We start from the raw sequence: 14,381 nt of genomic DNA on the forward strand, positions 1-14,381 counted from the left end.
ATATACATTGGTAGAAGTCAAAGAAGCATTTCAAAGTCTATCGGCAACCATGCATATAAGATCTCGATTTGGGATAAATGGTGACTTGACTACGAGAAGGGTAGAAAAATTATACACATGTTTTGAGGTGCTCCAAGAGGATTACAGGATTTTCAAAGCATTAAACTTATAACTTTTATAAATCTTTTTTCGTTTTCCTTTTAAGCACTTTAGTTCACAGAAGACTAGCATGCTTGGAATCAAATAGAGAGAATGATAAAAACTGACATTTCTCAGGAAAATAAGAGAAACTCAATAAATGAACATAAATAATTGAGTTAGCATTGATTTTTGTTGAATATAAGAAGCTATCTATATTTACAAGGGCCTTGTTTGATATCTTCCCAACAATTGGGGTATTCCAAGGTATCTAAGGAGATGCTCTAGTCTTTGGCTACTTAGTGTCCTATGAGATCTTAAAGGGGAATTTTGAGCTCCACTTTAAGTGGGAGATTTTGAAAGCCTTCCAACGCCCTTTGGGGGGTCTCTTTAGGCCTTTATGACGGTAGGAAACTTTGTGGTGGCATTGGGCCAATGCCATCACCATGATTCTATTTCTTGTTGGTCTTTCCTTGGTTGCACTAACTATTTCCTCAATTGTCCTCTTAGCCTTGCTATATGCAAGCTACTTAGTCTTGCTTGTAGATGCAAGCTTCTTAGCTGCAGATGGCTTCTTAGCAGTTGGCTTTTTGGTAGTTGGCTTCTTTAGTTGCATTTGATCTCTTTGCTGCAATTAGCTTCTTTGCATCGGCTACCTTCTTTGTTGTAGTTGGCTTCTAGGTTTTATTTGCATTACTAGCTATCAACATTCTTTGAATACGAGGATGATTTTGGGGAACTTTGCTTGAAGAAATCTCCATGGGTTTGCAATTACTCTCCATCCACACAAGAGGAGATGTCTAGCTAATGAGGGACTTGCAGGCTATAAACAAATACCTCATTATTCCTTTTTAGCATTGGGAGGTTTTCCTCAAGAGAAACAACTATTCTTTTTGAAAACCAGTTGAGTATGTGTGTGACATTCATTTGAAGTCCACTTAGAACACACTAACAACACAAAATTCAATTCATTCTTATAGTTTAACATCCCCATGGAAACCATTGAGGGAATTCATTAGGCAAAATGTTCTAAATTTGAATGAGGTACCTAGTGTGAACTACATAGTAAAATATATATCATCATGATAAAAAAAATCAACGACCAAATCTAATCTTTACATGGACGATTAACTAGATAAGAACATACCCCTCCTAATATAGAATGATAACAAATTGAAGTCCATCAAGGTTCATCCTCTCACAGAAAGAGATCAAGTGAGTGTGAATTTACTTTTTTAGAGATCAGAGGATTAGAAACATAAATCTTTTTGATCTTGTTAAGTGGGAGTGTGAGCATTAGACACCTAGAAGCAATTGCACTAGACATGTGATTAGCAAAAAATTGCCAAGAGAAGATACTTAGTGAGCCAGACTTGACAACATGCGAATGACCATTTTGGGGTTGACTTGATGTCAATGTGCATGCCATTGGATCTAGGTAGTTCTATGTCTAAAAACTATTTTGTATCATTAAGAAGCAATTGGGAGAAAACAAGTGAAAAATCTTAGACTAGCTTAAAATGGTGATGAGAGAGGCCAACTAATGATGTAGACAACATGCATTCCATGGTTGTTTGGCTATCAAGGTGCACATGATTGGGTTTGGGTAAGTTCTAAGTAAAAGCTATTTTGTATCATTAACAAGCAATTGGGAGCAAATAAGTGAAAATTCTCGGACTAGGTCAAAATGTTGACAATAGACAACAACTGATGACATGGACATGATGACTTGCAAACTAGCATTCTAGAGTTGTTTGGTTGTTAGTGTGCACATCATAGGTTCGGGGTGCATACTAAGTTTAAAAACTATTTTGCATGAAGAACAAGCACTTGGGATATCAATGATAAAATGAACTTTATTAGTATAGTAACACACTTGAGAAGCTCTAGAATTGCTGTGCCATTTATTTATTTATCCTTCATGTGAAGAAAATAATGTATTTGAGATAGAGAGGTACTGTGTGGATCTTGTTCTCCTCCAACATTAACAACCACTTGCCTTGGAATCCCATTTAGCTTTCCAGCATTTTCCTTCTCTAGGTCTAGGAGATTATTCAACATATTGTCTTCCTCTCTTTGTTTATCATCACCTTGATTGTGTGGCTCTTCTTCTTTATCATCTACCTTTCGATGTTTGTCTTCAAGAATTTATCCTCTTATCCTCTTGAAAATATGTCATTTTCATTTCCCTATTATCAAACTCTTTTTGTTTATCATCTTCCTTTCTCTGTTGCTCAGCCTAGTTGCTAGGTAAGTTCTCCTCTTGTCCTCAATCTACAAACGTGTGATTTTCATTTCCTTGATTAGCAAACTCTTCTTATTCAGAGATTTCTTTATCTTTGAAATAATTCACTTCTTCAATGAGCACTTCTTTATGAAATGACTTCCATGATTCCTTGGGCCTTTTATTGGGAGAAATGCTTAATATTTCATAGGCCTTTCTTTTAGCAGTGAGTGATTCGTCAAATTTTTACCTTATCAACTTGGCTGTGTGCATATCCTTATCCATCAATGTGACTCTATGTGCATATCATAGCTATCTTGGAGGAAATAAGTTAGGTAGTCCTGATCAGATTCATATATACTTGTGAGGGAAGAAGGCTGCCACCTAACTCTTCGGCCATATCTATTGCAAACACCCTTGATAAGACTAAGGAAAAAGGACTTGGGAATGAGCTTGTCAAAGGAATTTTGTGCTTTCCTGACTTTCCTCAGTGCATGCATTTGCTACCTCAACCTCTTCATAGCATACTTGCTGCCCTCTCTTTTGCATTGTTGGCTAATGCATGGCTATATGTACCTTGTTTGCTCTTTCAAAATTGTATGCCTTCTAGGTTTCCCCACTTGAGGCCACTAAACTTGGGATAGGAGCATTTGTACACATCCTTTTGTTCCTTGGTGTCCTAACATCTTGCGCTTTAGCTCATGCCTATGGTGTTGCTTCGACACCTTTCTGATTGTCTTTAGTGTCATGTGGTACTTCTTCACCTTGGTCTTAGACTTGAGCTATTGCTACTTGAGGTACTACATCTCCTTCGACTTGCACTTTATCTTGAGTTGCAACTCCCTCATTGATGGGTTCTTTTGAGGTATGATTTGTTTGTCCTCCCCCTAAGGACTTCCAAGACCATGGACCTCTCGTCGACTTCTCCCTTCTTGGGTTAAATCATCTTGTTGTGTGCCCTTTCATGACTTTCCAACTTGGTCTCTTAGGACTTTCTTGGTTGTGTGTTTGATTCTTGTCATTGTCCTAACTACCTACTTCTTCATCAATTCAAGTGTTATGCCTTAGAAGAAAACCTAAATTAATACATGAACTTGCAGTTGTGATAATATAGACTCAATGGCATGTGGCTGGGTTAAAATTCCATGTGGATTTCCCCTTGCAAGTTTTTTGGTCTGTTATGAACTTGCAGCATAGCACAAACCTAAGAGTGTGTGGTTTAGTTAAACAACCATGTGGATTGCTCCCTTGCGCATTGTTGGGTCCAACATGAGCTGGTGGTTGATAGCATGGACTCGAAAATATACAATCAAGTTAAATGACCATGTGGATTGCCGCTTTGCACATTGTCAGATTCGGATGTCTAGAGCGCTACTAGGGAGGAGTAAAAATACCAACAAACATGTCTATTTAGATGTCCACTACAACCATAAGTTTGCAACGAGCATGTCACAACCAACCAATACAATTAACAATCAAGTCTAGAAACATGCCACAAACACAACAAGTGGGCATGGAAAAATGCAAAAGAACATGTTGACAAACACAATAGGAATTGGGAAAATTGAAAATCACACTGCATGCATAAGGGTCGTCTAGTAATAGAGGAATGTTGTTGTGCTACAAAGCATGGGTTCGGATAACAACATGAAATATGAATTAAAAACAAGGGTATAGGAGTTGGAAAAATATCTAACCGCATTGAATACACAAGGATGTTCTAGTGGTAGGGGAACCTTGTTGTACACATCGTGGGGTTTGACATGAACATGCAATACAAATGAAAAGAAAGATACCTAGATGTCTCAATGATTCAATGAAAATGATGAATGTGACACTTGGAAATACATGCAAATTTTGGAAGATGTCTTAAGGACTTTGCTAATGTGACAATTGTCACAAGTGCAATAGAAAAAAATGAGGTGGGAGATATTTATATGTGGGTTCCCACATGTGGGAAACAATGTCAATTTGTGCCATATGTTGAACAAAGCGGAAATCTCACGTACCTTTAGCCATGTAGACAAGCATGCCATAGATCCCACTTTGCCACACGAAAAAACATGCTGTGATTTGTGGTTACCATGTAAGCTATAATTCTCAATAGATTGTTTGCCACATGGCAAGCATCCTGTGTTCCTTGATGATTGTTTGCCATGTGATTGTGGTCACATTGCATGTTCCCAAACTATCATTTGACCAATGATATCATCATGATTGTGACATTCTATAAATGTGGGGACATTTCAATCACATTATTGATTTTTCCACTAGCTTCTAGATGTCAGCCATAGTCATAATTTTCTTGCTTTCAACCTCTTCTAGCAAATATATACCCATGCAAAATACACGACATGTAACGATCAAGTTTGTGATTGTCATATTATCTTACATACACCATGGGGTAAGGTCTAGATTAATCTTGCTACTAAGTATTTTATGGGTCATTTTATCGATTGTGTTCATGTATGAGAATAAGACAATTGTTACCTACTATTTTACTTCTCCCCCATTGACTATATATGAGCTAAATCATTGTTGGTATACTATTTTACATCTCTCCCCTTGGCACTTCATTATTAATTATGCCACCCAAACATTGCCTATGGTGCATGTGACACCTAGACCCCACCACATGCAGACATGCAATATTATGCTGCTGTGGGAAAGTCTCTCCTCGCATCATATGGTCCAAGTCGATGCTATAAAGTTAAATATATTGGGAGGTTATGTTAAGGTGGCATTATTGTTGTAACAATGCAATCTTGCACAAGACATGTCCTATAGTTTGCAAGAGGCCTAGACAAAGTGGATGAGTGTTGAAGGGGTGAAGCTTAAAGGGCACCTTTGTTGTTGGCAATAGTTGTCCAACTACCTTACAAGAGGTTCTTTTTGTGAAAGGGAAGACATATTGCTACTACATGAATGGTCATGTCATTCATGCATGCATCCATGCCATATACACATGCATGCATGGGGGATCTGTTGAGATATCGAGCTCCACTCGTGATACGCCAGGGTGACCGTTGTATATTTATGTCACCGACTTGTCAGTTGCAGACGCGGTTGGTACACCGCCCATGAATAATAGCTACATGATAGCTATCCTTATCTACTCTAGTTCGTGGCTCAGTTAGTATGCCACCTTAGTTAGTTGAGTTTGGTTTGAGACCCATATATAGGGTTCTTCTATTTCTTTGTACTTGAGTTCTTTTGGCTTACACAACTAAGAAGAGGAAAACTGTTTTCAGCCTCCACCCTTGTGTGTCTTCCCCCATTGTGCAAGCAAGAAAGCTTCAAGCGAGACTCCTTCCTTCTCTCCCACAATCTTGACATGGTATCAGAGCCTTGTTCGTGGTAAGGAGCTCAAGAAAGCAAGCCAAGCTCGCGGTGGTCTGGTAAGAGGAGCAGTGTTGCTTTCATTTCCTGTTTTGGGAGCAGATCTCTGCAGGTAGCACAGCCGGAAATTGCAGGAGTGCATTGTCTCAGGTTGAGACGCCCTTCGCGGTGAAGCAAGAGGGCAGTATATGCTGCGGGAGAGGGCTTTAGCCCTCGGCGACCTTGTTTTTTTGATTTGAGGCCATTTCGGGGCCTGTTTTGCAGACGGAAGTTTTCTGCACGCACTCAAGAAAAGGCTCAGTTTTATGCTGTGCGACCACTGTTCTACAGGTCGGTGAAAAGTTACTGTAGAAATTGCATCGTATGCTTGTGCGCAGAGACATTGGGAGTTTCAGAATCATCCTTGGTTCCTGTTTATGCAAAATCGTCACTAGGAAGTGACTGTGTGGTCAAATACCACTTTCGCCAGTTTTGCAGATTTGCCCTTGTGAGGGTGAAGCTGTGTTTTTTGCAGTGACAGAATTTCTTGCAGTATTCTGTAATGGCGTCTGATTCTCTTTCACAGATTGTCACTGAAAAGCTTGACAAGAACAACTTCCAGGCATGGAAGTTTAGAATGACGAATTTCCTTATGGGAAAAGGATATTGGGAATTTGTTGCAGGAAATGAAGAAGAACCAGTTCTTCCTGATGTTCCCAATCAACAACAAATGCAGGCATTTAAAACATGGCATGAGAGAGCCAGGAAAGTTATGTATTGGCTGTCTATCAGTATTTCAGACTCTATGATTGTGCATATTCAGGATGCAAGTACGCCAAAGGAGGCATGGGATACTTTGTCAAAAATGTATAGCACAAATACGCAAGCCAGGAAAATGCAGCTCAAGCAAGAGTTGCATAATGTGCAAAGAGAAAGTATGAGCATCAACGACTACCACATGAAGGTGAAGAAGATTGCAGATGCACTTGCTTCCATTGGGTCGCCAGTGGAAGATGATGATTTAGTTTCCGTGACCTTGAATGGTCTAGGAAAGGATTATGCACAGTTTCGGACATCCATTTCAGTTCGTGAAAGATTTCCTGATTTTGAGGAGTTGATTGCTCTTCTAATTTCTGAGGAACAGAGAAATGGTGGTGCATCTTCTTCAGGAGGAACTTCAAAAGAAGCTGTCTTCTACTCAAATGCTGGAAGAGGTAGAGGCAGAGGTAGAGGAGGCCGATTTGGAGGCCGTGGCAGAAATCAGAATATGCAGCAAACTCAAGAAAACCAGTCCTATGGAGGAGGACGTGGTAACTCTAGAGGCAGGGGGAGCCAAAGAGGTCGTGGTGGATGGCAAAGAGGCCAAAATGCAAACAGTAATGTTGAATGCTACTATTGTGGTAAAATGGGTCATATGGCTAAAGACTGCTATAAAAAGCAGAATGACATCATGAATGGAAAACTGCAACAAGGGAATTATGCATCTTCTAGTAGACAGGGTGATGACAGAAATGAGCATTTGTTCATGGTGCAGCACATGAACAATTCTATGACAAGTGCAGAAGAAAGCAATGATGTATGGTATGTTGACTCAGGTGCATCAAACCACATGACAGGTCATGCAGAATGGATGGAGGATGCAAGGAAAATGGAAAAACCAGGATTTGTGGAGACTGGTGATGATACTGCACATCCTATTGTGCAGATTGGAAAAATTCCCTTGTCTATGCAGGGTGGGAAAAAGAAATACCTGTCCGATGTATTTCATGTCCCGAATATTACCAAGAATCTGGTTTCAGTTGGTCAAATGGTTGAACAGGGCTTGCAGGTCAGATTTAATCCTCATGGATGCTTTGTTGAGGATATGAAAAATAAAGGTCGCTTGATAGCAAAAGGAAAGAAGAAGGGCAGAATGTTTACATTGGATGCAGACATGTCTGAATTGAGTGCAGCAATGTTTGCACATGGGACCGGTGTAGTTGCAGATATTGATATCTGGCATAAACGCATTGGTCATGTTAATGTACAGCGACTTAAATCAATGCAGGCCCAAAATATTGTTGCAGGATTGCCCAAATTCAAGGTTGCAGAAATGCATAAGCTATGTGAAGCCTGTCAGTTTGGAAAACAGGCAAGGAAACCATTTCCTAGACATGTTCAAGAGAGTGAGAAGCCATTGGAATTAATTCACTCTGATGTGTGGACAACTAAAGCTGCATCTCTTGGAGGCTGTCATTATTTTGTCAGTTTTATTGATGACTATAGCAGAAAAGTTTGGGTGTATTTTATGAAAAAGAAAAGTGAAGTTTTTGGGCATTTCAAAACTCTTAAAGCTATGGTTGAAAAAGAAACAGGCTTGCAGATAAAATGCCTAAGGTCAGATGGAGGGGGAGAGTACCTCTCAAATGAGTTTGCAAAGTTCTTGCAGGAGCATGGCATAAAGCAGCAATATTCATGCAGTTATACCCCACAACAAAATGGAATTGCAGAAAGGAAAAACAGGCATATTGGAGAGGTATCTCGTGCCATGCTCAATGAAAAAGACTTGCCAGATTTTTATTGGGCTGAAGCAGTTGCTACAGCAGTCTACATAATGAACAGGACTCCCACTGCAGCAATACATGGAATGACTCCAGAGGAGAGGTATACTGGTAGGAAACCAGATATTTCTCATTTGAAAATTTTTGGTTGCATTGCCTATGTACATGTGCCAGATGAGCTGAGATCCAAGTTGGATCCAAAAGCTGAGAAGTGCATCTTTATTGGTTACTCTCTGCAGCAAAAAGGGTATAGATGCTATAACCCTTCTACTCGTAAGTTTACAGTGAGCAGAGATGTTGTTTTTGATGAGATGAGTAGCTGGTATAAACCAGTAAATGTGATTGATGATGAAGATGCACAAAATGGTAATGCTACACAGAATTCACAGCAGCAGTCACAAAATATTAGTGGACCTGGAGCGTCCTCTAGCAGTGGTTCACATTCTTCGCCATGGACAGGCAGATTGAGATCAGGAGAATCTTCTCAAAGCAATGAAGATAGTGGTATGCAGGTATCACGAAAAGGAAAAGAGAAGGTTGATCAGCCCATGTTTGATGTGAATGCAGGTCACTCTTATGTGGATGGTGAATCCAGTGGCTCAGAACAGAGCATTGATGATGAGTTGGGTATTCCTTCTATTGTTACACCTGGAGTAAGGAAGACCAGGGATGTTTTGAGAGCACCTGGGAGTGAACCTACTTTGCGCAGGTCTACGAGAGCTAGGTATCCTGTGGATAGGCTGAAATATGATGGATTTACAGCCATTCACTATGCATATATGGTCAAGGTGATACAGGAACCAGAACCCACCTCTTTTGAGCAAGCCATGGGAAAAGAAAAATGGGAGAAAGCCATGGATGAAGAAATGGATGCCTTGGAAGCAAATGCTACATGGAAATTGGTACCTTTGCCTAAAGGTAAGAATGCAATTGGCTGTAAGTGGGTTTATAAGGTGAAGCACAATGCAGATGGTTCAGTGAACAGATACAAGGCAAGATTAGTAGTCAAGGGGTATGCACAAACATATGGCATTGACTATGAAGAAACATTTAGTCCGGTTGCAAGGATGGCAACCGTAAGAGCAGTCATTGCTATGGCTGCATCAAAGGGATGGTCTTTACATCAGATGGATGTAAAGAATGCCTTCTTGCATGGTGATTTGCAAGAAGAGGTCTATATGGAGCAGCCACCAGGTTATGTGCATGCTGTTCATCCTGAGTTTGTTTGCAGGTTGAAGAAAGCCTTGTATGGCTTGAAGCAAGCACCTAGAGCATGGTCTGACAAGATAGGACAGTATCTTGTCACTATTGGCTTTCAGATTTCCAAGGCAGATTTCTCACTTTATGTGAGAAAAACAGAGAAAGGTATTATGCTGCTTGTCATTTATGTTGATGATTTGATTATGACAGGTGACAGTGATGAAGATATCCTTCATGTGAAAATGCTATTGAAGCAGAAGTTTGAGATGAAGGATTTGGGAGAGCTGCGTTATTTCTTGGGCATTGAGGTGATTAGATCACCAAGTGGGATACAGCTCTTGCAGAGGCAGTATGGATTGGACATGCTGTCCAAATATGGGATGACAGGCTGTAAGCCTATTTCAGTTCCTTTGGAGCAAAATGTGAAGCTGAGCACAGATGCAGGTGAGCTTCTAGAAGACCCTACTATGTACAGACGCATAGTAGGAAGTTTGATTTATATGACTATTACCAGGCCAGATTTGAGCTATGCTGTTGGATTGGTAAGTCAGTTTATGCAGGCTCCAAGGAAACCACATTTGGATGCGGCTAGACGCATACTTAGGTATGTGAAGTCCACATTGCAGTATGGACTATTTTATGAGACTGGGGTTCAGATACAGTTGCATGGATACACTGATGCTGATTGGGCTGGTAGTATTTCTGATAGACGATCTACCAGTGGATATGTATTCTCTTTTGGGAGTGCTGCAGTCACTTGGAGCAGCAAGAAACAGCCTACAGTTGCCTTGTCGAGCACAGAGGCTGAGTACAGGGGTGCAGCAATGGCTGCATGTGAGGTAGCTTGGTTGCATAAGCTACTTTATGATATGCATCAGTCTACAGATGGGCCAGTTGTCATTTATTGTGACAACATGAGTAGTATACACTTGGCAAATAACCCAGTCTATCATGCTAGAACAAAGCACATTGAGGTGCATTATCACTATGTGCGAGAGAGGGTTTTACTAGGTCTTATTGATCTAGTTTATGTCAGCACAGAGGATCAGGTAGCTGACATATTCACGAAGGCATTGGGCGCAGAGAAGCTGCGCAAGTTCAGAGACCTGCTTGGTGTGCAGGAATTGGGATTGAGCTCGAGGGGGAGTGTTGAGATATCGAGCTCCACTCGTGATACGCCAGGGTGACCGTTGTATATTTATGTCACCGACTTGTCAGTTGCAGACGCGGTTGGTACACCGCCCATGAATAATAGCTACATGATAGCTATCCTTATCTACTCTAGTTCGTGGCTCAGTTAGTATGCCACCTTAGTTAGTTGAGTTTGGTTTGAGACCCATATATAGGGTTCTTCTATTTCTTTGTACTTGAGTTCTTTTGGCTTACACAACTAAGAAGAGGAAAACTGTTTTCAGCCTCCACCCTTGTGTGTCTTCCCCCATTGTGCAAGCAAGAAAGCTTCAAGCGAGACTCCTTCCTTCTCTCCCACAATCTTGACACTCATGATGCAACATGCTACTCGTGACTCCAACACACTTAGCTGGACAAGGATGTCAACTACCTACATGGACAAGTACATAAACCACCTAGTCAAACAATGAATATTCAAGGACCACACATTGGCTTTGATAGTAGGCCCTAGTGAGATTAGTATTAGATTTTGTAACTTTGTCAATACCTAGAACCCACCCCGTGCAAACATGCAATGTTGAGGGACTTTTAAAACCTCCCCCCAACCATGTGTCCTAAAACCCACCCAAATCACACTCATTGTGCTCTTCCAACATCTTCTTTGCTTTAGTTGACTCAATCTCCACAAGGGCCTTCATGACATTATCCATCATGTGTTGCGCACTTGGCTTGTTAACATCCTCATTCAACTCTTCATCATCCCAACTCATCTCACTTTCCTCATTACTAGAGCTCAAACTCGACTATCTCAACTTCAAAGGCATAGGTAGCTGCAATAGCATTTTCTCTTGGTGCACAATAGATTATCAAATCTATGGTGTCTTCACCTGATTTGGCATTGGTCATCCCTGTGACACCCTTACTTCATACGCCACAGGCCAACTCGGTAGCCCCTTCACTCCACGTGGAGCCATTCCACCCTTGCTCCCATCATTGACTAGAACACTATTCGACTTCATAGCTCAAGCCCTAGACTTTAGCACATTTTCCTCATTCTTCTCCTCCTATATTACACACCTATCCTACACAAATGATGCTTTTGACTCCAACAAACCTAGTCAAACAAGGATGTAAACCAAGTCCTAGTAGGACAAGGACGATGATGTTCACAGACTAGCTCTACTAGTAGGCCCTAGAGAGGTCAATATTAGATTGACAAAACCATCAATACCTAGACACCACCACGTGCAAACATGCAATTTTCAGGGACTTTGAAAATCTCCCCCCACATTGTAGGAATCAAGTTTGCCATGTGTCCTAAGACCCACCTGATTCACACTCATTCTCCTCTTTCAACATCTTCTTTGCGTTAGTTGGCTCAATCATTGCAAGGACCTTCATGGCATTATCCATCAAGTGCCATGCTCACGATTGGCCAACTCGATGGCATTTTCACTTGGTTTGGTATGGGCCATCATTATGATACCCTTATTTCATTTGACATTGACCGACTTGGTGGGCCCTTCACTCCACTTGGACCCATTCTACCCTGCCTCCTATTATCAAGTAAAAAAACACTCGACTGCATAGCACAAGCCCTTGGCTTTATTACATCTGCCTCATCTTCTCCTTCTACATTCCAAGCTAGCCATAAACACATCAATATTAATGGCAATTTTCATAACCTACTCTCCATGTCAAGGGCATCTCACTCGCCCATCTCCATTATCTCACCAATCCACCTCTTAATCTCTCCATTCAAGGCCTTCAACTCTAGGTGGTTATGCCAATGTGGCATGATTTTTTTTGGCTTGAACCCTACAGTATGCATGCAAGCTTTCTGGAGAGTGGGAATGCCATTTTATGCATCCTTGAGTCCAATTGGATTCATATGCTATAAATTAAAATTTTCTAAGTTTTTTGCTCAAGGCTCTACATTGACTCTGCCATCAATATCTAACATTATGGCCAAGAAATCCATTACATAATCTAGACATTTTCTCTAAAGGTTCTTCATGTTGATTGCCAAGCAATGACACAATAATGTTATGTTAGAAAATAGCATTGTTATGTGTTGTGCACATTAAGATTTCCTTAAATTTTTTTATCTTTGGTATATCCTCATTTAAAAAAACCTAGACCCTACAATGTGTATACACATTTTTTGAAGAGTTGGAATGCCTTTCCATACATTGTGGGTTCCGAGTTACTTTTGTTGTGATGTGAGCTTTTGCTAAGTTTTGTTTCTTTTACTTTGCTTTGAGAGCGAATGGAGGTAAAAGAATAGAAGGCCATAGATTATGATTCCCCACCAGGATCTAAAGATATTTGCATTGGAGAGGAGTTCTTGTTAACAAAGGACTCCTTTTGTGAGGATAGTGTGATACCAGAGAAAATCCAAACAGCCTAGAAGATCTAGATATCTAAGATGACATCTGTTTTGAGTAAACCATCACGAGCGTGCGCAGAGAAAGAGATACATGAGACACAAGAGAGACTCTCATCAGAAAACGACTCCCATTGGAACTTATACCACACAGCTTGAATCTCGAACAAGAAACTGCATCTCCAAAGAAATATGCAAGATAATCCAAGAAAACCTGTAAAAGAAAACAATAAAGAACTTCATCCGCATCTGCATCATACTCATCCATAGCTTCAATCTGTACCATATCACCCCAAAAATATTGCTTTGCATCAATCCAAACTGATATAACATATATCTCCTGACATTCAGGTACATGAAAATCCTGATCTTCAGGTTGCTGCTCTACTTGTTGTTTTCCATGCTCTAGCTACACTTTCTGGTCTAATTCCTGCATTTTAAGCTATTGCCACACTTTTTCTTGCATCAGAAACTCAAATTGTTGTTGTAGGAATTCGGGTTGAAGAAATTCGGATTTCAAGAATTCAGGTATCTGCTGTCCATGCTGTGATTCTGACATTACCAGTTGAAATCTAACATTACCAGCAGACCTAAACACTTCGGGTTGAAGAAATTCGGATTTCAAGAATTCAGGTATCTGCTGTCCATGCTGTGATTTTGACATTACCAGCAAACCTAAACACTTCAGAATTATTGAAATCTGCTGAAAACTTGAAAATTCCAGCAAACCTGAAAAATCATCTTGCGGGTAAAGAACTTGAGCACTTCCTGATAGATAAAACTGCAATATACTTCTGGAATTATCATCTAACTTATCCAATATCCTCATTGCCATGCTCAAAAACTAATTATCCTAAATAATATGAACCATTTCTATCAAAACATCAACTGCAGAGATATCCACTATGGCAGATACTTGCACAATACTATTGGCTTCAACTTCATTTCCAAACTGATTAGAATACTTAAAAACTCCATAAATATGAGGATGAACTAAAACATTAACAACTTGATCATTATCCTAATAATTCACATCTGCATTGTCCACTACAGGCTCAAATTCTTTAGTATCCTGATTTTGGGAATTTTCCTGCTGCACAAGATCAGGGTACATAGCTCCAGAATTCTGAAATAATTTATCCAATTCAGTTCCTAAACTTTCCTGAACTTTAGATTGCTCCTTCCTTGCCAAAAAGTCTTTAGGATGCTCTCTTGAACAGTCATAAACTGCAATAAGACCAATTTGCTGATTTTCAGGAGTTTCTTGCTGAAAAACTTCAGGATAAGTAGTGCCTTGGTCCTGAATTAATTTATACCTCTCATTCCATATGCTGTCCTGAAATTCAACCTGCTCCTGCTGTTCAAGAAAACTGCCTGAATGCTGTCCTGACAGATTTCAGACTGCAAATTGAACAGTTTGCTGTTCTAAAACTGCATTTCCAGC

This window comes from Lygodium microphyllum, chromosome 17 (genome assembly GCF_053477565.2).
Source record: "Lygodium microphyllum isolate KBCC chromosome 17, Lygodium_microphyllum_v1.1.10, whole genome shotgun sequence".
Taxonomy (NCBI): Eukaryota; Viridiplantae; Streptophyta; class Polypodiopsida; order Schizaeales; family Lygodiaceae; genus Lygodium; species Lygodium microphyllum.